The sequence below is a fragment of the Chionomys nivalis genome, chromosome 23 (genome assembly GCF_950005125.1).
Source record: "Chionomys nivalis chromosome 23, mChiNiv1.1, whole genome shotgun sequence".
Classification (NCBI taxonomy): domain Eukaryota; kingdom Metazoa; phylum Chordata; class Mammalia; order Rodentia; family Cricetidae; genus Chionomys; species Chionomys nivalis.
The window spans coordinates 22,499,888-22,522,188 of record NC_080108.1 but is presented as its reverse complement, the minus strand read 5'-3'; the positions used below and the strand labels follow the sequence as shown (position 1 = coordinate 22,522,188).

Sequence of the window (22,301 nt, the reverse complement as noted above, 5' to 3'; positions counted from 1 at the left end):
TTTACCATCTTACTAAGATTAGCTTATTTTTTCCCCCTTCTGGGGATTGACTAAGAGAGGCCAAATTTTTGAATATCAAAACTGCTTTCTTTTTGAGCCAAAAGAATCTTGACTTGAGTTCTTTGGGATCCTCAAAGACATCGTAAAATTTATTTTTATGGACAGTAATTTGGGACTATAGAGCAGAAGAAAGAACCCGTGACTTCTGTGTTTTCAGATTTTAATTTTTAAATGGTAAGAAATATAGTCGGTTTCTGAGAAAGGCACCAGAAGCATTTTGGTGGCCGGGATCTTTATATGGTATATGTTTCTTAAGAAAAGAATTATCCCAGAATAACTTTGTCTGGTGAAATAAAGAAATAGATTTTCAGTGTAATATAACAGCAAAGCTTCTGTTTAATCAAACTTGCAGTTTTAAGGAAGTAATCTTTTCAGAGATCTTTGATGTACTAAGCTGCACATGTGTTATTTAAGATTATTTTGTCTTATGATACAACAAAAATTGGAAGTATGTGTTCCCTCTTCCTATAGACAGAAGAGGTACCCTTTTCTCCAAGCTTGCTCTTGCTCATTGTTTATGGCAGAAGCCATTTCTTTCTAATGGCCAGTAATCACCTTTGTGCAGAAGCTTATCAATCAGTAATGGTGAACCTATCATTTGGATGTCAACAATTTTTCTTTAGATCTTCCCAAACCTCTAGCATATGATTGGAGAAAATTAGCTCAAAGTCTGGGCTTCTGCTCTCTAGAGGAATAAGAAGTGAAAGAGGAAGAAATATTAACTTATGCAAGTTTGATATTACAGTCACAGTTTAGCAGAACCTGGGATAAGCAATGACATACTGAAGAAAGTCAAAGGTTGAGAGAAATAGGTAAATTGCAAATTATCATCTAGTCAACTTGGAATGTCTTGACAAATAAATGCAACTGTAAATAATGAGAGATATTCGGTAGCATTACTCACTGAAACACGTGATATAAAACAAATTTTCCTAATAGTAAAAATGATATTATATTTACCATTGAGACAAGGGGATGAAAGCATTCTGCACACTGTAGTTTGTTTAAATAAAGCGCCTCTCACATTTTACTTAAGCTATTATATTTTTTAATCAACAGAGGTGAAGATAGCAGACATGCTCTAAATGCAAGGGTTAGCGTTATGAAATGTGAGTTCATTCAAATGACAAACTCAAAGCAAGATTCAGATTCACTTACCAGATCTCAATTGGTAGCCAGGAAAACCACAAATCTTTAACTTTCCAGCATTTGAAAATGGAAAAGGGAAGCATTACAATTTAAACAAGCATGGGAATACCCAAGCCTCAACTCACTGCCATTGGGGTAAGCTGCAGTTCCTGTTTGGGTTCACAAGGAAACCTTGAGCCAAGGATGAATAGAAGTGAGCTTAGGCTAGACGGAACTGAAAGGTGTTTTTGGAATGTCGTTGTCTTAGTTTTTCTTTCCTGAAATTCATCTGGAGATGAAGAGAAGGACGGTATATGAAGAGAACTTTCAGTGATGTGTATGGAAACAGCCAAAAGGAAAGAACAGGAGAGAAAGTCCTAGCCTTTGAGTTGGTAAATAATCCTGTCTTTTTTGTTGTTTCTGAGATACGAGGACTGGAACCCAGGATTTTGCACACCTCAGGTGATCTTTCTGCCATAGAGCAAAACCTCCAGTCTACAGAGCAGTTTTCAGCAAAGAGAACGTGAATGGAAAGTTGTCAGCTAACATCTCAAGGACACTTCATGACCCAGGCCCTGTGCAAGGTAACTTGGCTTTTTACCTCGGATGTCAGGAAAGTGTTATGACTTCCATTCTTCAGGTGACGATGATAAAGCTCAGGGATGCTATACAGGCTGCTCAAGGTCACACTGTTTATAAAAATGACCTGATCCAGCATGTCCCATTTTGTGTCTCGGTGCTTAGATACAATACGTCTAGTGCTAGACTGCTTGTCAAGAGAAAACGGAATCATACTGATGGAGAAATGAATGGCTGTAGACTATGCATGGGAGTGAACTTCCAGTTTCTGGACAACTAAAGGCCATAGGAAACACCGATAGCATTTTCTGGGGGAAAAAACACGAAGAGAGGAAAGAGTGTGTCCTGTCTCTTATTCTGGTCTCTCAGGTCAGAAGGTAGGGGTTTCCCAGTCCTCCCACAGAATTCTGGTCTTCTATCTGACAAGTTGAATTAGATATAGGGGGAGAGAGAGAGAGAGAAAGAAAGAGGGGGGGGGAGATTGAGAAATAGAATGGAATTTAAAGAAAAAGTCTTGGCAAGACATTGACTTGGAATCAAAGATCAAGAGAAGAGAAAGAGCAGTCTCCTCCTTGTCAATGATTAGCAAAGACTTTGACTGCATGTTCTGGAGATAGTTAACAGAAAAATGTGACAAGGGAAGTTTTGAAGAAGCAAAAAGGAAGGCGTGAGAGGTAAAGAAAAAGAAAGTAAGAAAGAAAAAAAAGAAAAAGAAAAATTAAAGGCATTCTGAGATTTTGTTACTGCCTTGAAAGATACAAAGAAAGCTGTGCTTTTTATTTATTTATTTATTTATTTATTTAATTTTTGCTTTTTCCTATTAAATTCTAAGCTAAAGATTTCCCAGCATAAAGAAAATTTCATTTCTTGAGTTACATAGGTAGCTGCACTACCAAATCTGCTATGTAAATGCTTTGTATCATATGGTAATATATGAAGTGTCCTTGTATCTCTTATGGCCCATAACTTTTTATCTCTTTTAATGTTACACTGAATGGGCAAGGTATATGTAATTGTCTCTGCTTTGTAGAGGGCTCTGTGAGGTTCTGTAGCCTGCCTTCTACAAGACAGCTTAAATCACTAAAGAGACCATCCCAATCTTTTGCCAGAACTGCTGTCCTCACAGAACATGAGAGGCATAATTTTAGCCTGAAAATGACGTCAGAGAACAGCTGGTTTAGGCTAGCATCATGATGGTGCACACTGGTAACAATATATTATTCTGGGTTGAAGTTCTGTCTTGCTCGAAAACCTGCCTGTTGTCTTGCAGGTGGTGCTCGCTCTGCGAGACTCAGCCAAAACTGTTCATGTAGATTAAACATGCGTCCATTCGTGAGGATGGGGAACCAAGAGAAAGGGGATGAACATAAAGAAAATATGGTGGAACTCTGCAAAGAGGCTTCTGTGTTTCCTGTGTATCTACCTGGCTCTTTCCAGGGACCTTAGAGTTGAGGAACAGACTGAATTCACACTCCAAACTGTTCTCTGTCAATTGAGAAAAGTTCCGGATTTTTTTAAAACAGCATGCAAAGCTTCTATCTGGAAAGGGGTAACAGCATTTGGGACCAATTACCTAGAATAGGAGGCCACAGAAATCTGTTTACACTTTGTAGCCCAGGGCCCTCTGGCTCTGGTCCACAAGCTGGAGAGTGTAACAGGCAGGAACTCCAGACTGACGTTGTCTTCCCCCTTGACCTCTGTGTCTGACCAGAGAAAGGCAGGTAGAAAAAGCCCTCTTTTCCCTTGCCTGAGATATCCAGCAAGTAGGTCACAAACTATTGTCTTCCAGGTAAAGGAGATAACACAGAGGTTCCCTGCAGTGATGACATGGGTTCATCACTCAGCGCAGTGAGTATTGTGTCAGGGTGTGGATTTTTGGCTTGATGCTCCTCAAAACTGACTGTGGCAAAAGAAATTAGGTACAGCAGTCTCCTGCCAGCTTTTGCTTGATTACTACAACACTTGGGTTTAACTTTGTTTTTGAATTTTTTGAATATGTTACAGGTTAGTCAGTGGCCAAGGGTAGATAGTAATATTATCAGCATGAAGACTGTGCCAAAGAGAGTGTGCCTAGAAAGAAATGGTAGCAAATTAGATATATTATTATTATTATTATTGAGACAAGGTCTCATTATGTGGTATTGGCTGGCCTGGAAATTGCTATGCAGACCAGGTAGACTTTGAACTCACAGAGATCTGACTGCCTTTGCCTCCCAAGTGCTCAGAACATGATCACCACTATGCTTAGCAAATATAGATATCTTGACCAAAATAGAATCTTCTAGAACATTTGGTCTAAACTCTTCAGAGTACAAAATGTACTTGTCTTTCAGAACTCTGGTGGTTTCAAAATCGTTTGAAGTTACTTATCTTTCCTTGACCTAATCCTGAGGCTAGTGGCTTGCCCTTGCCTGTTGAAATGTCCACAAAGGTGAAGAAGTGTGAAGAATGAGGGGTACCCATCCCACAAGAGCCAGCCTGATAACTGTAGCAGGACTGAGGAGACAGGCACAGTTTCACCTGTGGTCAGAATGCCTGTGTGCATGGTTTAAGCCAGACCACACTAAATCCTACTGGTAGGCTGGTAAATTGGAAATAACCACAGGTAGGGGCTGGGCTCTTTTTTTTTTTTAAAGCTCTTTCTCTCTCTCTCTCTCTCTCTCTCTCTCTCTCTCTCTCTCTCTCTCTCTCTCTCTCTCTCTCTCCCAGCAACTTTGTGTTCCAGGCATGGTGGCGCACAGCTTCAATCTCAGCATTCGGGGGGCAGAGGCAGGCACATCTCAGTGATTTCACAGCACATCTCGTCTACCCAGCAAGTTCCAGGCTAGCCATTGTTACATAGTGTGACTCTGTCTCAGATATTGTGTGTGTGTGTGGGCGGAGATGAGAAAGGAGAGAGAGACAGAGACAGAGACAGAGAAAATAGGAAAAACTTTTGGGATAGATTCTTATTTTCTACCTCATTGATACAGGGTCTCTCTTGTTTCTGTACTACACGGTGTACTGCTGGCTAGATGTTTGGGTGATTCTTCTGCCCATCTTCCTGTAAGAGTGCACCCACCTTTTTACATGGGAATTAGTCAAGTGTGCTATCTGCTGAGGCACCTGCCCAGTCCTCTGAAATCCTTTAAAAGGACTTAGACGAGGACCTGGAGAGATGGGTTACAGCAAGGAAGAGAGCTTTTTGCTCTGTGAGGGAACCCAGCACCCATGTGGGATAGTAGCTCACAACTGCCTGTAAATCCAGCTCTGGGAGCGGTCTCCAAAGCCTTTGCCCTCTGCAAGCACGTGCACACAGGTGCGCATATCCTCTCAGAGATGCACATACATGATTAAATCTAATAAAAATTAATCCCAATATAAAGAACTTAGATTGACCCTGTGGCATGGACTCTTGGAGGCATTCTGGTCCCATCATCCAGTGACTGTGAAGGCAACTTAGAGACAGCGCCACTCCACTCCTTCACACTTTAACACAAAACTGGCTACAAAGACCCCATCTTCTTCTATGTTGAATTTCCCTGATTCTGGCTTATGTCAACCATGTACCGTTTTCAACAATGTCAGAGCCTCTGACATTCACAATTAGCTCCCAAATTAGCTTAGAAATGATAGTAAGCGCTCAGCTAAATGATAGGGTGGCCACTGGGGACCAGACCAATTTCCCAGAATAAGGTTAGGACCAAGTTGCTGTGGAGCAGTGCTAAGGTGGACCCTGCCGACGTGCCTACTCTGATGGCAGCAGGGATTCCGTCTGACACTAGAGATAACATCTATAGCTCTACATGGTTAGTTGGCATGCTGATATTCCCTTACCTGGAGGACAGACAATCTTGAAGTAATGTTTTTGTTTGGATTTAAGGTTCTATAACAGAATGAAGAAGGTGTGGACACTTACCTGTGGGCTGAGGCTTGGAGGACATTGTTCAGGTTCCTGCTGAAGCCAGAGTTCTGGAGATGGACGGCTGGTCAAGGAAATGAAGGTAGATTTTGTGAATTGCAGATTCCAAGCAGGTGACATACATACGTGAAGGCCTGGACCACGGCCACTAGTGACGCAGAGGGAAAAGTTTCCTGTCCGATAGTCCCCATTCTTACAATAGCTTGTGTTTTGAAAGCTTTGATTGTATATGGGAGCTGAAGTCACACTGGGTTGGATTCTATCCTCAGAGCCATCAGAGTAGCTTCTCCCTAGGAGAAAATTTCCAATATTTAAGAATAACAGACACACACCTCACCCCACTATTTTTGTTTCACTGGGTCCACTCCCTAACTCCCCTAGACCCAGACCTCCGTCTTCCCTGAGTTGACCTGGATTGTCAGAGTACCCTAAGAGGGCTCATGAAAAAGACAAAATGCTCAGAACTTCCGTGACTGTCACAGACAGTGTGCCATTACTGGCTTTAAACAGAACCTCTCATGGGGAAGAATCCCCGCATCCTGGAGTCAGATGCCAATCAACTTGGGCATGTACAGGGGATTTAATGCTTTTAAGAATGTTTCATGTTTATCCCCATTAAATTTCGGTTTGCTTTGGCCTTTTGAGAGCTTCTAGAATCTATCACTCTCATCTTCTGCTGCTTTACAGACTGACTAACACTGATTTTCCCCCATAGTTTTGCTCAATTACTGAACTAAATTTGGAGCCTATCAGGATTTCTGGCATTTCCAGTGCTTTTATGGAAAAAAAAAAGTACACATTGATTCTGTTTGCTCTTAAGTAGTGCTTAACAGAATATTTTCCAAAGTGAGATTTGCTTGGATCTAAATCCTGCCCTTGCCAATACACCATGTGTGTGAAAATCTTAATTTATGTGTGACTCAGTTTCTTCGTTTGTATAATGGAGATACTGGTAGAAGTAGTGTCTACAGTTATTTTAATAATCAAATGAATTTAACACATACGAAGCACGTACATGCATGATGTGCATTATTTATTATAAAGGTAAGATGAACTGAGACTGGATCCTAAGAGTGAGGTCACCATCTTGTTTACAGCTATCTTCTGAAAGCTGAAGAAATGTATTTGCCGTCAATACGCTGAGCTTTTGAGCAAATAATTTCCATAATGATAGCAGCAGGTAATCTACTCAGCTCAGTAGTTTCTAATGCTAACAGATATTCAGTGTGTTAATAAACAAACAAATAAACCAACCAACCAATCAATCAATGAATCAATCACTCTTGGGCCAGAGAGATAACTCAGCAAGTAATGGTGTTTACGGCCAGCTCAGCTTGGGACCAACATGGTGCAAGGAAAGAACAGACTCCCATGGGTTATTTTTGGATATCCACACATGCACTATGGCTCATGTGCATGGACACACACACGCACACTCACACACATGCACACACACACACACGAAAGAAAATTTTAAAAAAAGTAATAACAAAGTTAATCTTGGCCATGGAAAGAGCAGTGTATATATTGAATATTGGGCCACCTCCATGGTAATTTTTTTTTCCCTGTGAGATAGCACCAGTAGGGCCTGTACTAGCTAGACAAGTGCTCTACCATTGAGCTATGTTCCCAGCCCCAAACGGAGCATCTTCATCAAGGCTAAACTATTGTGTTTCTGTTCGGCTAACGAAACCAGAAAAGTCCTGCTTGCAAGTCCAGTCTGAATTCAGAGAGGGAGAAACGCATTCCGCTCAGTCTGTGCCTGTAGCAGGCTGAGCAAAAATGCTAGGTATTTTTAACATGAAAAAGACCTGAACGAGAACGCTAGTCTATTGCAGATCTTCATTTTGCTTAAACGTTGTACATTTCTAGGCCATAGGAAGACTCACTTAAAAAAAAAATTCTTGGAAGAAAACAGTTCAAAGTGCCATCTACCACCTGGGCGGCTCTGCTCCGTCCTCTCCATAAACACCACCAGCGAAGCGGCGACACTGGGAGTTCCTGAGCAAGTCCATGGCAGTACAATGCTCCCTTGCGTCACAGCTGCGAGCTAAATCAAGTTCTCTTCAGGCTAGACATTTCGGTCTGTGGGAGACAGCCTTCCCAGGCGGATCTCGTTGAACTCCCGTCCTTGCTAATTTAGGTACAGGTTGGGTATTTCTCTCTTAATACAGCGCAGCTCAAAGAATGAGACCCCCTTGTATGTGTTTAGTAGCTCCCCCCCCCATGTTCTCACCTGCTGCGCGGACTGGGAGGAGCTTTGCCGTGGAAGCAGAGGCCACAGGGAACACGATACACAGTTGTTGTGTGTGGAACGCGCTAATGCTTTTGACAGCAGCCACCTGAAAGGGGTGTAGCAAGTCATTTGAAATTTGTACACAGACTGCCCTATCCATTACACTCACCCATATCATACCCATAATCTCCAAGGGCAGAGATGCTATTACACTCGGCAGGCCGAGATCTTCTGAGCTTAGACACACCCAGCTCCCACCGACTCCGCCGTGGAGGGGCTTCCGTGGGAGTTTTCGGCAGAATACATTCAGTCCAGTTCAGTCGCGACCACAGCAGGCCCGGCTAAAGAGAGAGAGAGACCTGGCCGCGTGTTAAAAAGGCTGAAGGAGAACAAAAAAGCTGCCAGTTTTCATAAGCAAACTTTTCCCTGGACTGTTAAGAAGTGTAGTTGGATACTCACCACCCTCTTTATCCTTGTCCCGCCACCTGTGGACCCCAGGCCTTGAAGGGAAACAGCTGAAACAGTCACATTTTTAAAAAACGCTGGGTTCTTGACTCTAAAAAGGACAATGGGTTAATTTGAACAACAACAAAAAAATGAAATGAATAATCCAACATAAAACCACAGGTATTTTGCATAGTTTCCTGTAGGAAAGTTCTGCTTGATCATTGCTAAGGGAAACCGGCACAAGCAACTCCTGGAGAGCTCTCTTCATAGATGCAACCATGTATTTCTTTCCTTTTTTTTCCCCCTGTGGGTCAGGTTTATTTATTTTTTAAATAATCAGATTTTAAAACAATCACACATTGATTTTCACAAAACGGCTAAAGCGAAACATTTGTCTCAGTTATCACAGGGAATCAATAGAGCTGTACTTTAGTACCCCGGACTCCATCACTGATAGAAATCATCTGGACTCGTATACCACACTCCAGTGGTGATTCAAACTATTTCCAAGAGGCTGCAGAGATGCCTCAGAGGTTAGCATACCAGCTGCTCTTGCAGAGGACTCAGGTTTGGTTCCCAGCAGCAGCTCACAACCATCTTTTACTCCAGTTCCAGGGGTTCCAATGCCCTTTCCTGACCTCCATGGGCACTGCACATACATAGTACATATGCATTTATCCCCCACCCATACAAATAAAATAGAAACAAATCTTTAAAGCATTATCTCAAAATGAAAAGAGTTATCAAATATACTATTATATTATTAGATATACAAATAAGAAGCACATATACTTTATCACAGTTGTCTGAAATTTTGACAAAGGCACTTTACATTTCTAAATGCTAAAGATGTTATGTGTTTCTCTAAAACAAAAGTCATGCATTTTACTTTGCATGTTGACAATATCGTTCCGAGAAGGGCCCATAAAGTTCAATGAAATCCTTGAAGTACAGGGCTCTGGGAGATTAGGAAGGTTAAGCTTCTCTACTTCGAATATACGGTATCCATGTACACATTCATAGGCTATTTTATTTCATAGCCCCCCCCCCCCCATGGTTGATTTAGGATGCTGGTTCTATAGGTAACGGTATGTCTGAAAAGACTGGGGGTGGATACTGTAGCTGTTGACAAAAAAATTGGCTGCATCGTTTGTCCTTTAGTTGGTTGGTTAACAGCCATGCAGACATGCATTTCTTTTAAAGACAAAAGTAATCACTCAAACTAGTATGTTTGCAGAAGGCACTTTAAGTGTGTGTATGTGTGTGAGAGAGAGAGACAGAGAGAGAATAGAACCCATGGGCACGCATGATGGTTCAGCAAGTAAAGCCGCCAAACCTATTGACAGGATTCCAATCCCCAGGATCCACAAAACGGAAATAGAGAAGTGACTTCTGCACATTGTCCTTTAGCCTTCCCGTGCATGTGCTTGACACGAGTGCCCCTCACAACCCCACTCACAAGCTAAATAAATAAAATGTACTTAATATTTTTTTAAAAAGAAAAAGCAGGTTTACTATGACCATAAATTCAGGAGATCAACCTCTAAATGAGAGATAAAGTTGACGAACGTATATCCACATCTAAGACTATCCATGCAATGCTAACAATGCCAAGTTCGCAAGTGATGCTAAGTTCGTTAATTATATCTTATCAACCAAGCAGAAAAATATTAAAGAAGAAATCTTTACTCCGCTTCTTACCTCACATCCATACATGTTTACTTAGACTCTCAAATTCTGCCTGATTTTTCTGTACATCTAGCCTAAGAGAACTCCTCGAGAAAAACAAGGTACCCTCCTGCTTTTTGTTCATGCTTTACCCCAATTTTTGGTGCCCCTTCATTCTCCCTGGCTTGTAATATCACAGGAGTGTGCTAGCTGCTGCAAATTGATTTAGGACATCAAGCATTTTCTTAAAAATTAAGTTCTCCCTGAAAACGTAGCAGGACAGGCAGCATCCCAAAAGCATGATGGGGAAAAATGCCAAAGGTTGAGCTAAAATGAAAAAGGCCGAATGCTTTATGTCAGGGAGGAGGGGAAAGGGATCAGACAAGAGAAACGAAAGGAAAAGCGGGACAGCAGGGGAAGCATGGCGGAGAGGAGGGACCAAAATTAGAACAAGAGGCACTGTTTATTAATAACCTTACTGACCCACAGGCCCCTGACACAAAATACATTAAGGATTCTTGGGACACTTTGGCCTGTCACTCACAGGAGGAGCCAATAAAATAGCACTGGAGACTGCAAACATTCTGATAAGAGATGAGGAAGGACAAGGTAATCAGAGTAAGGAGCAGCATAGACTCAGAGCATTTAAATGCCCTGTGGTCCATGGTCCCCTTTCTTTCTTTCTTTCCAGCACCCTATCCAGGATGTTACCTACTATTCATAACTGCAGACAAGCCAGGAGGAGAAAGTACTATGCTCTGGGTTGCTCGAAGAATATGCATTTAGGGAAGAATGTTTAGAAATGATAGACACCATGATGAAATAGCCCCAAGTCACCTCTGATTCTGCCTCTTTGGTGTAGTTATTGCTAACATGTTGGTATATACAGCCTGACCTTTTCCATCTGCTTTTTTCTTTCTTTTTATTTTTTCCTAAGACCAGGTCTCAAGTAAGCCAGGATGGCCTTGAACTCACTATATAGCTGGGAGTGACCTTGAACTTCCTGATCCTCCAACCTCCACTTCCCAAATTCTAGGAGTATCAGTGTGCACCACCAACATCTAGTTTCCTTTTTGTAAAAGTAAATTTGAATGTTTTTAAAACATAAGATCATTGAGGCTCTACTAAATAGTCCATTGATGTATAAATGTTTTTTCTTTTTGTAAGCTGTAATAAATATTTGCCCACATTGTTAAAATTATTTTAAACATGTTTTATGCTGCTATTATATCCTTACAGGTAGGTCCTGGAATTCTTTGGGTACGCCATTTGACTGTGATGCTGGGACTGGATCTGGGCAGGGATTTATGGATGTTAGGAAAGCACTCTGTCACTAGGCTACATCCCAGCCCTATCATGCCATTTGTAGTTGTGGTTTTTGTAAAATTTTGTGTCTCCAGTTTTTTTTGGGTACATTGCTGCAAGTGAGACTCTTGGGTGAAAGTTTAACTTCCTCCCTCCCTCCCTCCCTCCCTCCCTCCCTCCCTCCCTCCCTCCCTCCCTTCCTCCCTCTCTCTCTCCCTCCCTCCCTTCCTTCCTCCTTTCCTCCCTTCCTTCTTTTCTTAATATTTGCAGAGTTGCCCTCTGAAGTCGTATACCATTTTATCATTTCAGAGTTAACAGGGATTCAGAATTCTCTAGATTCTGGTGGTAACCCAGGTTGGCTGGATATCAGTAGGTAGCTGAGGCTGACCTTGAACTTTCAGCACCCCTCCTACATCAGCCTTGTATTGATGGAGTTACAATTGTGGACTGCCATGCCCAACTTTTTTTATATTTCTTGGTTATCTGACTTGTTTTATATGTACGTAGTGATTTTTATGCACTAAAACATTATTATTTACTTAACTTTTGCTTGCCAGTTCTATGGAGTGATTTGCTGATTTTAAACTGCACATTTAAAAAATGCAATATTACATTTATTATTAATATCTGACATTAATATGTAATCTCAGTGCTCCCAAGGCTGAGGTAGGAAGGTTGCTCAGGGTTCAAGGCCAGCCTGGCAGACAGTCAGCCCAGGTCTCAAAAAACTAACCAACTGATCATTTCAACCACTCAATCTTGAATTTATTAACCCCTTCACTATCCAATATTTGGGACACTGTTCTGTTTAAGCTTTTTAGCTGTTGACAAGTCTATGTGCATTTGTGAATGCAGATGTCAACTGCTCTTCTCTCGTCTTTGCTGTTGGGGCTGACAAGTCTCTGTGTGTCGCAGGGTGAGGTCGTGCGGACCTGCTTTTTCTTCTAGTGCTTTTATAATGGACCCCCTATATCTTTTTCTTTTTTTCCTTTTCTTCTTTTTTGTAACCTTGGAGATCATTTAAGTATCTCAGTTCTCTGGAGTCTGTTTTGGTCCTTGCAGTGAGAATTCACTTAATAAAACTATTTCTCAATTCTGATCTAAGAGCTTTATGATAGTGGCCTTCTTTCTGTGTCTCTATATTTTATTTCTTTATCTTTTCTTCTTCACTTTGCCCCAATCCCTTCCTTTTCATCATTTTAAGTGTCTTCCATATCTGGTAAGCTTTCCCTCAATGAGCAGTTACTCTTACACCTCACTGAGTTTTCCAGGTGTTGGGGGTGCACTTCTTTAATCCCAGCACTTAGGAGGCAGAGGCAGGTGGACCTCTTGAGTTCGAGGCCAACCTGGTCTACGGAGCTGGTTCCAAGACAGCCAGGGCTACACAGAGAAAGCCTGTCTCAAAAAAAACCCCCAAAAACCAAAAAAAAAAACCACCCCCAAAAACCCAAAAACAAACAAACAAACAAAAAAGACATTCCTAAATTCAAAACATGAGAGCATACATTTGTATTAATTAATGTTGGGAACCTAAGGTTTCTAATTTTGAGTTACCTCGTGCATTCTCATTTATCTTTTTATATGACCTTCTTTACATTTGGAGTCTTCTTCTTCTTCTTCTTCTTCTTCTTCTTCTTCTTCTTCTTCTTCTTCTTCTTCTTCTTCTTCTTCTTCTTCCTCCTCCTCCTCCTCCTCCTCCTCCTCCTCCTTCTCCTCCTCTTTTTCTCTTCTTCTTCCTCTCACTCTCCTTATCCTACTTCTGCTTCCTCTCTTTCTTCCTCTCCCTCTCCTTCCTCGTCCTCTTCTTCTATAGTCTCACATTCAGTGCTTTTCTGCATGTAATTTTTCTAAGATATTTTCTTAATGTTTTCTGGAAAAAGTTATTTGTTTATACATTTTTTCTGTCATATTTGCAGTTTGACTGGTTTCTTACGCAAATAATTAGCTAATTTTGGTTCTTTTTGAGTTATCTAGACGGATGAGATCATCACTCATAGACAAGAAATTTTCTGTACCCCAGACTGCCTGAAAATGTAATTTCTATATTTCTTTTCTGTTTTACTTTAAGGCAAGAACCTCCATGTTATTTGAAGTATTACTCGTTGGGAAGTGTCTCTAAGATTTTGCTAGCAAGAATGCAGACCCCAACACATCATGCTTTGGTCAGCTCTTGTGTTTGGGTCCCTCCTGCCCTCCTTTTCACTGTAAATCTCCCTTCCTGAGCCTTCTGTTTGTTGGCTGTCACATCAGATGCCTCCTGGGCCATTTTTCCAAATATTGAATAAGTGTGACCCTTTTTATGCTTGAGCGTTCTCTGTGTATGCCACCACCTCTTGCACATATCACTGATTCTTCTTTTCATGCCCAACTACCCATTGTTCCCTGGCAGTAGAGCTCCCCTTTAATTCCCAGACAGTAAAGATCTAAGCTGCCCTTGTTTTATTTTATGTGAAACAACCAGGCTATTTTCTGCCAGCTGAAAAGTTAGTGTCTTGCATAAGATTTTTATATTTTTCACATTTTTAAGGAAATGCTAAACTATTTTCTCACATAGAAATTATCATTTCATTTGAATTTGCTGACTTTTTGCCAGTGGGAAGTAAAAATAACGCAGAGTTCTGCATATGCCATGCGAAAAGAATTGGTTCCATGGGTTTAGCCTGGTTAAAACAATAAGTGAGAAAAGACTGAGGGGGAACAGTAAAAGATTCCTACACCAACAATCTCTGATGAAGTTTGGGGTACCTTTGTTGAGGCAGACTGGCAGATGCCTCTGGAGAAGGCTAGGGCTAATGATGGTGGAGCCTTGAGCCTGTCACATTGTCACCCTCTGCCTGCATGTCTTCACCTACAAATTGTGAGATAATGCAAAAATTAGCGACAACTCGCATTAAGCGTTTAGTTTGACACATGTCACCTAGCACACCCTTAGTGTAGTTACTGTAGCGACTATCAGATTGGAAGGCAGTACGTGGATACTATGTAAGAAAACAAATGGAAAATAAAGACCCTTCTCTCCCTAGAGCCAATCCCACATATATACTTAAGAGTTTTAGGATTTAGGCAACAGAAAGAGATGTAGTGGGGATGGACTTAAACTTCTGCCCAGCACAGGGGGATCTGTTACTTTTCCTTCCCCTCTTCTGCCTATCGGTTTTCCTTGGACCTGACTTGCTGTCGCACTGTTGGGGCAAGCCTTTTGCGTGCGGAGACCCTGCTTTTCTCAGGAAATGTTGTATATTAAATCACTGTGCCCATGTGCCTGTCATTTAAGAAACTTGTGAAGACTCCTTAATCTCGCCAATTTGCTAGCCCAGGAAAACATCCGTATTAGTACGAAACTTGGATATTAAAGAGAAAGGATACTCACAACTTTCTTCTATCTTTCCCCACACAGATTGAAATCTGTATATTTTAAAAAACATGGCAGGAGGTAACCGCATTATGATTGTTTAAAATCAATTATCCTTTAACATATGTATTTTACCTTGTTTATTTTATCTGTCCTCCTTTCCCACAGGGGTGGACTGGGGGCCTCCATTTGGTTTTTATTAGTGTAATCAGTTAATAGCTGTTGTATAATGCCTTACTTATTGTGTTAATTTTCTGTATTTATGTCCAGAGGCAGCTTCCTGGAAGACCACATTTAAAAAAAATACTCCCCGCCCCCACCAAAAAAGCCTAACCTCTCCTTTGACAGGTTTGGTTACCACTTATAGCTTCAGCTCAGATTATTGAACGGCATTGGTCTACAAGGGTATTGAAAATACAGATAGACTGTAGTTAATAATCTAAATATATATCTGTGGTAAACCTGAATGTTCTAGTTGCATGACAGAGCTCAAATGCAAACCCTAATGGCTGCAGTGACGTCAGTGCATGACATCAGTTCCTTGAAGTCACTCAACCACATGTACATGTGTCTTATTTCTGGGACCCAGGACACCAGTGTCCACTGCTGTTAGAAGTTTTCATGGGAAGGTACCCTGTATGAGTTTTGGTATTTACAGGGCTAGTCCTCAAATGTAAATGGGGCATCAAAGAAGACCACAATGACAATGAATTTGTCTGAAGGAGAGCGCAGGAAATATTTGTCCTGTAAGCAGTAGATCGGGCCCCCCATCACTTGAATTCTGAATTAAATAAATCATCTCTGAAGTTAATGCCATGGGTTCTAGGTCTACCCAATGTGGGAGCTAGCTGGACTGACTCTCCTGATCACACGGAGCTCAAATGAGTACATCTGACTATGGTTGCTCTGCGTAGTGGTCCATGGGAAAAAACCTTTGACAGGCGATGGGATCTATATCAGATGCTACTTGCTCACTGTTCAGTCCCTGGAGATGGTTAGGCATCTACATAAACCAAGCTTTCATTAAGTCTTCTGAGTGGTTGAGCAGTCTTTATGTGATCTGCTGGGTTCTAAAACTGTTCCATGTTTTATTTTTATTTTAGAACATTTGTGCACACATAATGAGCTGCTTTGGGGTTGGGACTCAAGTCTAAAGGGGAGCTTTGTTTTCTGTATACTTTGCAATAAATATTTACTGCAGCTGCATTTTGTTTGTGACTTGTCACATGAAATTAAGCGTAGCATTTTCCACGTGTGGCATCATGTCATTGCTCAGAAAGGTTTGAGCTTTGGAGCAGTACAGACTCTAGATTTTGAGTTATAGCGATCTAACATGAAGTAAACCTGGGTTGAAGATAAAGCCGAAGTCAAGTTCTAATTGAAAAACCATGCTGATTACATATTTGTTAACTTGACACAAACTAGGGTCAATGTGTGAAGAATGAACTTCAATTGGAAAAATGCTTCCATCATATGGGCTTGTAGACAAGTCTGTGGAGCATTTTCTTGATTAATGATTGATGTGAGAGGGCCCAGCTCAACTGTCAGCAGTGGCACCTCTAGGCAAATGGTCCCGGGCTGTATAAAGATAAAAGCTGAGGGGCTGCAGAGGTGCTCTATCTGTTTAGTGAATTCTTGCTCTTACAGAAGACCCAGGTTCAACTTCTGTCACTCATATGGTGCCTCAGTCCTCTTTAACTGCAGTCTCAGGGCAATCAGTGTGCTCTACTGACCTTCGGAGATACCAGACACAGACATGGTGTATGTCCATACCTGCAGGTAAAGCAGCAAGTCAGTAAACAGTACTCCTCAATGACCTCGGCTTCAGTTCCTACCTCTAGGTTCCTGCCCCAAGTTCCTGTCTCTCAGTAATGGGTTGTGACTAGGACATGAGAAACAAGTAAAAGTTTTCATTCCCAAGTTGCTTTGGGTCTTGGTGTTTTATCACAGCAGTAGAAAGCAAATCAATATTAGAACTGTTGTAAGTAATGGCTACAAGAGCAAAAGAGGGACCAGGGTACCACAAATCACAGGGAAGAGCTGTAGACCTTGGCAAGTAAGTCCTTTCTCAATCTTTTTTTTTTCTTCTTTATTCACATGAAGGCCCTGGAGAAGATCTGCCAAAGAAACTTACTTCTAAGGAGGCCCGCGATCTCATGAAAGTGATCAGCAGATAAATCAACTTAAGAGATTCAGATGCTCTACAGTTTCCAGCATCCAGAACAGGTAGAGGATATAACTGATGCCTGAATGAATGTCCCTGGGGGGAAGCTATCAAGGTTGCTATGGGGATGGGTAGCAGGAAGAGGAAGGATAAGGAGATACATGCCAAGGTGTGGCTGGAATGTTATGTGAGGAGGGAAATGAGACCTTTGGCCATTGACTGTTGTTAAGGGAGACAATGAATGAAAGTTTGTGCTCAAATGTGCCCAGCAGAGCATGCCACCCAGAGTGGCCCTTTCCAACTTCTGTACATGGTGGTGATGTTTGAGAGCTTTGCCTTTAGGTAATACCCTCAGAGGAGGTAAAGAAAGATTTGTAAGGGAGAAAAGGGAGCACATATGAAACAAAAAGGAAGTCCTTTCAAATATTCCAAGGAAGAGTTTGAGAAACAATCCAAGTTCACCGAGACGGAATCTTAACTGTGATATATTTTCTTTCAAGAAGCAATTTTGGATACATTACTTCAAACGCTAAGCCACAAACTCAGTGGCTAGACTCGGAATGCTTGTATTTGTGTTTTGGGCTTCTCTTCCTTCAATGGTAAAAATTATTAAAATGATCTTCCAGGTAGGTAGTGGTGGCGCACGCCTTTAATCCCAATACTCGGGAGGCAGATGCAGGTGGATCTCTGTGAATTTGAGGCCAGTCTGGTCTACAAGAGCTAGTTTCAGGACAGGCACCAAAGCTACAGAGAAACCTTGTCTTAAAAAATGATTTTCTAGAAAAATTGATGGGTGCAGCATTGGCTGGCAGCTCTCGTAAAAACCATTGCAGCATAGAATCACTGAGATTAAGAACTAGGCTTAAAACATGGGGATACCTAGTAATATCAGTACCTAATTAAGAAATCTGTAGCATTGATTTGATGAAGAATAGCTATCATGGTGCGACTGGAATTTTACTTTCCAGTCGTTGTTGGAGACATTAATGGGAGCTTGTCCTACACAGACTTTGAAGTCACAGGACCAGTTCTCAAATTAAAATGGAGTTTCAAATCAGAGCATAGGAACAAACTAATTTACTTGAAGGGTAACAAAGGAGGTTCTTACCTAAAAATAAATGTGATAGAGTGGGCTTCAATGTTAGGTGGCATTTCTTTCTAATTTTTTGAATCCTGAAATTGTTCATAATTCATATAGATATGAATGCCAGCCCCTTGAAGGTGAAAAATGGGTTTCATATTTTATTTTACATGCTCAGTGTCTAACACCTGTTTCTTGGTGTGTAACAGATCCTTAACTGTTTTTGAAACAGCAGACTAAGTATACTTTGTTAGAGTGTGTCTGTGTGTGTATATGTGTGTGTGTGTGTGTGGTATATGTGCACATGCGTGTGCTGGAGAAAAGGCCAAAGGAGGACATTGGACTCATGCTCTATCCTTTGAGACAGGGTCTCTCACTGAACACAGGGCTAGGCTGACAGTCATCAAGCCCCATCCATTTCCTCTTTGTCCCCCACAGCCCTGGGGCTACAGGTCCTCAGGCTTGGGGAGCAAGTCTCATCCTTACTGAGCTCTTGCTCCAGCTTCAAGGTGTCAGTTTTTGATAGAGTTAGAACAGGGTGTGATGTTTTGTTATGCACATCCTTCTAATAACTGGATGGTCTGGCCGCTTGTGCACCAATAAGGAAGCCCTTCAGGGCCAGGATGCATTTGGCCAATGTGAGGCTAATGCTGAGATACGGAGAACCTTTAACTTGACATCACACTGTGAATTTCTTGTTCTGTTCGAGCTGTGTAAGGGTGTGGCCCTGTGATTCACAGATACCCATGATAACAATGGCCTGAGACACAAGAGTAGCTGCTCTTAGCAGACGTGATGTTTCTTCACTGGTTGACACCTTTGGAAGAGTGAAAGGTGAGCTAGGAATAAAGGTGCATGCCTGTAACCTAAGCACGAGGATGCCTGAGGCAGGAGGATTGAGAGGTTGAGGACATCCTGGGTTAATAGTTTGAGGCTAGTCTGGGCTATACAGTAAGAATCTGTCTTTAAAGAATATTTTTATTCCAGGGGTTAAGGTCAGATCCCAGGTCCTAGAAAGCCTAAACCAAGACCAACTATTTGTCCTCAATAGGCCGATGAGAGAGACAATCAATTTAGTAGCGAAATGCAGTAAAAGCAGATTTGCTCCTTGTCACACATTGAACAAATGTGTGGAGAATAACAAAGAGATGATCTCCCCAAGTCCATCTTTAAGGTCCTTCCTGCCGTGAGGTTTAGACTTAGATAGAAGGCAGAAGGTGTGCATGACTGGTCCTGGACAAGATGTGGCTCTGCCCGTGATCATCACTTTGGCTCCAGGTTCTCCTATAAGGTGGTCTACAAAATAATCCAAAACACGCAAAACCTCTTAGGGGGAGACGCTCCTTGTCTGCGTGACGCCATGCTCCTAGCCTGCATGAGATTCCTGAAGAAGTTTCAGTTATTTGTGATGCATTGTCTCAAGATAGTGAGAGCCAGAGAAATGTCAAGGGTGTGCTTAGCTTGTCTTCATCATAGCCCCTCCATTAGGTCACAAGTTGCATTGATGTTCGGGGGCATAGTTCCTTGTTCAAGATGAGGGTCTTACTTGCCCGCCTCATCTATGGGACCATGCTGTGCTACTGTTTGAATCTGGAGTGTCCTCCAAAAGCCCGTGTTGTAGAGGGTTTCTTCTTCACCTGATGTAGTTTTCGTGACGTCGTGGGGCAGTTAAGAGGTGGAATGTACCAGAAGGAAGGTAGGTCATTGAGAGGATTGCTGGAAGGGGATACTTGGACCCCGTGTCTCTCTGTTTTTGGGTGCCTTGTGTGTTTTTCCTCTACCACATCTTCCCACCATGATGTTCTCTGGCATCCAAAGCCCAGAACAACAAGATTCCATCCTGATGGACAGAAGCCACTGCTGCCGTAAGCCAGAAGAAACCGGTCTTTCTCCAAAGTTAATTTTTCAATATTTAAAATATTCACTAATTAAATTAAGTTTTTAGAGTAGGGAAACACCGAGTAATGGGGGCCCTCAGGATTTGAAGACAGTGTTGGGTGTGTTCCGTTGATCTCGACAAGCTAAAAATCTAAACACGAGCTTAAGCATCTCTTCCAGCCCAGCACAAAGAGAAAGCACGACCCTAGACGTGGAGGGAATGGAGCGAGCTCATTCCTCCGAGTTCCCTGTGGCTCCAGTGGGGATTGAGCAGGCTCCGAGCACTAAATAACCCTAATGATATCAGGTAGGGGCTCACCGGGGAGCTGTTTGAGAGTTTGTCAGAGCATATTAAAATACAATACATCCCCATAATCCAAAATGGAACATCAGTCCATCTGCCCGTACATTCCTTTCTGATATTAAATTAGTCTGGTGGCTTTTCAAAATTCCATCATCTACTCAGGGCCCACTTCTTTAGTGACTAAAACTGCGGTGGGAATGGAGAGAAAATCAGAATAGTGCACACTGGTGGAAGTTCCCTAATTGAAATCATTATTGCGTCAGACGCCATTTCTTTAATCAGTAGAATCATAAATCAATGCTTCTCACATGTGAAGGTTGAAAAATAAAGTGATGTTAAACAAATTGGTCCTCTTAAAAGGCATGATGCAATTGGAAACCACTGGAAATGGATAAAAAAAAAAGTGCTTTCTGAAGGGAAACATCGCTCTACCATTTTATCTCCCACTTAATTAAAAAAATATATTACCTGGTCCTTTCTTAGAAATTACATATTGGAGGTCTATAATGGCCGAGCCTTTAACCCATTAAAAAAAATTCACTCCCAGGAACAGTTAATAGTTGACGTCTAATTGCTTTTACTTGTTGGAGAGGAAAATATGTATCTTTCCTTCCTTTCTTGATGGACTTTTTCAAAAATCGCCTTGTGTGCTATGAAGATGGAGAGGAGAAATCAATCTCAAGAAAGGCGCAGTACAGATAAATATGTAAATGCATACACATATAGATAGAAATACCTTCTCCTGTGAGGGGACTTTGGGTTTCTCTCAGCACAACTGTGGTAGGTAGGTAGGTGCTGCTATCTCTAGTTAATGGATCGGGTACAGAGGGATAGAGAGATGGCACTTGAACAGGGTTACCTAGGTAGCAAATCATAGGCATCCTTTTTCCTTCCACCATGACCAAGTTCAATGCTTCCAGACATACTTTTTGGTAGGTGTAAAGAGATCAGTGGAGGGAGCCAGGACAGAATGCCGGAGTAACTAATTCTCACAAGCTCTTAGCCAGCCTCCTGATTCTGGGACTTTACCACATCATCTACAAAAACCTAATTAGGACTTAGGACTTTTCGGCAACTCCTTCATGGTGATGGACCTAAAGGAGCCACCGAATGAACTATGTCACCCATATCAACCTGGAAGAGCTTCTAATCAGAATTGTCTGTCCATGAGCAGGAAGGCTGGGCTTCATCTAGAACAACGCTTTGCACCAACTTTGTGTGAGCGTTCATGCCTCACGGTAGCAGGGTGGTGGTGGACAGAGGAGAGAGAAACCATTTATTTGATTTTTCAGATGTCAAAAGATTTCTACTTCTCCATGCTCCAGCTTTCTTCCTTTTCCAGGCAATAAATTCAGCACCAAAGATCAAAGTGCTTTTGCTTTCTCTTCTTTCTCTGACACCTTCCTGCAAAGCCGGGTATTAATGACGGCCCTTGAAAAGCTGCACAAAGCAACCGCTTCTCCAGATTATCCCTTCGGAGCTCAGGTGATAGGCCTCATCGGGTTTCACCCTCTGCGGCTTGTGGTCACACAAGGGCTGTGCCTCTTACACCTCCCAGGAAAATATTTGTGTGTTGGTCTCACCAGGTTCCATTTCTCCTAGGACCGGCGCTGCTTGCTCCACCTTCACGTTGTTGGCTAACAGTGGACTTAACGGACTTACCAGGGGAAGACTGCTCTTCTGACTGGAGGCTAGGAGGCTGCCTTCCCTTCTCTGACGTCATTCTGCCAGAATGGATAAGGTTAGCAACTTTACAGAAAGGGGGAAGGAGGGAGGGAGATGGAAAGAAACAAAGAGATGGTGGAGAAAGGGGGAAGGAGGGAGAAGAAGAGAAGGGGAAAGATAGAATACCCTTCAGCCAGAGGCCAGGGAAAGTGGTTGTCAGGTTTTCTCTTCTATACTCTCCTTCTAAAGCTGCAGCGATCTTTCTGCCCCTTCAACCCCCAGCCCTGGGCAAGGATTACAGGCTGCAAAAGTCATACCTGGGATCTGAACTGAGGACCTCCTGCTTGCTCAGATGGCATTCTTACGCACTGAGCCAACCTCCCCGCAACTCCCGAGCTGTTTCTGAGAGGGGTATTGTGAGACAGCTCCAGGAAGGAACATGGCTTAGGGCGTGAGAAGAGAAAGCTGAGCAATGTATATGCTCGTCACCATAGACAGAAAACACACAAAAGCCAACACGCACTTAAAAAAAA

The 22,301-nt window shown here is 42.1% G+C and overlaps 1 long non-coding RNA gene across 1 annotated transcript; it reads left to right on the top strand.

Moving 5' to 3' along the window:
- The first annotated feature begins 1,625 nt into the window (after positions 1-1,625).
- LOC130865244 (uncharacterized) lies at positions 1,626-21,837 on the top strand. Its single transcript, XR_009056089.1, has 4 exons — positions 1,626-1,772; positions 5,630-5,750; positions 16,780-16,902; positions 21,706-21,837. It is a non-coding gene; the product is annotated as an uncharacterized LOC130865244 (long non-coding RNA).
- Positions 21,838-22,301: the final 464 nt, after the last annotated feature.